The sequence below is a fragment of the Limulus polyphemus genome, unplaced genomic scaffold (genome assembly GCF_000517525.1).
Source record: "Limulus polyphemus unplaced genomic scaffold, Limulus_polyphemus-2.1.2 Scaffold10773, whole genome shotgun sequence".
Lineage (NCBI taxonomy): Eukaryota > Metazoa > Arthropoda > Merostomata > Xiphosura > Limulidae > Limulus > Limulus polyphemus.
This window is the reverse complement of record NW_013676383.1, coordinates 11443-14137: the sequence shown is the minus strand read 5'-3', so window position 1 is coordinate 14137 and position 2695 is coordinate 11443. Positions and strand designations below refer to the sequence as shown.

The 2695-nt window shown below is 37.6% G+C and overlaps 1 protein-coding gene across 1 annotated transcript in view; it reads right to left on the bottom strand.

Moving 5' to 3' along the window:
- Window positions 1–2695, bottom strand: part of LOC106476519 (lysosomal alpha-glucosidase-like) — a gene marked incomplete at its 3' end in the record, with an annotated part of 7009 nt that overhangs the window by 2608 nt on the left and 1706 nt on the right. The gene's annotated exons all lie outside the window — the stretch shown is intronic.

Below are 2695 nucleotides of genomic sequence, written 5' to 3'. Positions count from 1 at the left end.
CAAACAAACAAACAAACAATTTATTCTGGTAAAAGATTTTCCCATGTACGATAAGAAAATTATCAATCAATCCAATAATTTATATTTCTATTAATTCCACTAGTACATTTGTAAATGATAAAAGTTTGTTGCATATATGTTATTGTGTTTTTACACCACCAGGTAACGATATGCGACCCCCAATTCTTAAATTAGTTTTTTCACTGTAAAAAGAAAAGCTTTTCAACGCACCCATTCCTCGTGATGGGTTACTATTCTTTGTCCAACTACTCACTATAAGTTGTGTGTAAAGGTTACTAGGCAGTCGTAACTGAACAGGAGTAACTAACTCTTTAAAAGCAACCGTTATGCTAACCATCTTTGTAGAAATTTATTACGAAATTTTTTAATGTTGTTCTGTAATGTAATGAATTTTTTGAAGAAGCAAAAACAGAAATTGATGAGGGGGAGGAGGTGTTGCGTCAGCGAGGTCACGTGGCTAGTATCACGCCACGTCCTTCTCGAACCTTCGTGAATTAGCGGGAGACTACTAGATTGGGGGTAGTCTGGTATATATAAGATGGTCACAACGTGACGGAACGAGGTAATGAGTAATTGAACTGCAGTCAGGGAGTATTGTTGAAGTCGAGCACGTGAGACGTTCGTTGTTATAGCGTTTGTTATAGCGCGACTGTTGAAATTAAGTGTATCGCAAAGTTATATTCAGAAAGAATAAACCAGTTTTATTTAAGAAAGGACTTGTGTCGCTAAAGTTTCGTCGGAAAGAATTTACGGAAAATTAATTAACAAACGGAGACGTAACAGAGGATTGAAAAACAAATGGAATGGAATCACTGGACGTATATACACTTGAAACAGATAAGCCAACAAAGATAATCAGTAACCTATTGTATCGCTTCGTATTTAACTACAAACCAAATAAGAAGAATCAGTAAAGCGAAAGGAAAACCGATCATCAGATTGAAATGAAGTTATAAAAAAAAATGTGTTTCTCTTTATCAAATTGAATCAACGTGATTAGACTCACGAACTAATTGCTGTTTCTTACATGAAAACTTCCAAGCAACATATTTTACTAGACTAACACTCGAACCTCAATCAACAAATACCATCATTTTGAATGGATTTTTTAATTGTAATATTTTTCAGATTACCAATCTGTATATTTGACGCTTAGACGCGATGTCTCACGAGTAAATAGAATCTTTATGGCCAACCGAATGAAGAACTTACACCCAATAAAAATAACGCAAGGTTTAGGGGGTTGTGTGTTTAGCGTACAATGGCCTACCTATACCCTGTCAAGCACGGGAACCTAACTCCGGATTTAGCGAACCCACCGGGGGTTTGTTTGTTTGAAATTAAGCACAAAGCTACACGATGGGCTATCTGTTCTCTGCTCACCACGGGTATCGAAACCCGGTTTCTAGAGTTGTAAGTCCGCAGATATACCGCTGTGCCACTGGGGGGCTCTCACCGGGGGACTACATTAGCAGCCTCTTTAAAACAATATGTGTGTGTTTGACGTCCTCTTTCTGGGCCTATTCATGACTGCTCAGGGTTAAGTCGTGACATTTAAATGGTTACTTGTAGACTGATGGCGTTGTAACCAATAAAAGTAGCTACGTATCCTGGGGACCCCCCCCCCCATCCTCACTGCGCCTCTCATATTTTTCTATTTGACAAAACTATACAGTATATTCTCAGATGGTGGTGATAAGTTTTAAACTTATTAAACTTCCACTGAAAGGCAGTTTTACAGTGATCTCTCTCTCTGTTTTTTTTATTTCTTGTAAAATTCATATTAATACGCCCTCTGAAATCTCTATTTGATCACACACCTAAAGCTCTTCTTTGATCCAATCAGATTTAACCATCTGAGTTGGAACCCCCTCCCCCATCAAATAATTCTGGATATGCCACTGAATATACATCGGCGACTAATGGAAACTAACATCACATTCTAGGAACAAGATAATCATTACCCAACATCACGTGGTATCAGCCATCTTGAAGTGGCTTATTCTGGAAGAAACATATACTATATATTTCGAAATATTTCTTCTTAAGGTGGTATGCCCCCCCCCAAAAAAAACAAACAAACTAAACCACTTCATTATACTTCTAAATCAATTCAGAACTATTAACCATCACGTGGTATTACCCAGCATCCTATCACGTGGTACTACCCAGAACCCTGTCACGTGATATTAACCACCATCCTATCACGTGGGAAGTATGAACCTGTCTGTAAAACATGACAACGGAATTACTGTTGTCAAAAGTAATGAACAAGCGTTTGATGGACCAATAGTTTTGTTTTTTTATAGGCTACTGTCTATAATTGTATACTACGACGCCACTTCCGGTGGAAATAGATGTCTATAGAACGTGTTTACAATTGGAGCTTACCTCTGTATACCAAATATCTCGAACCCTATATATATATATAGCTACAATACGAAGGATATATGTGGTCAAGATGACTAAAGACGTAGCCATTATTAAAGGCTATCTCCAGAAGATTGTACAGTGTGGTCCACCCAACCCCGTTATCAGTAAAACCACGTTACTACTTCATTTCCGCTTGAACCGTATAAGGTTTACAAGTTTATAATATCCGCTATTCTGTCTTACAAATATAGTAAAGTAATACACTTGGACAGACGCAATGACGATGATTGTTTGTTTGTTT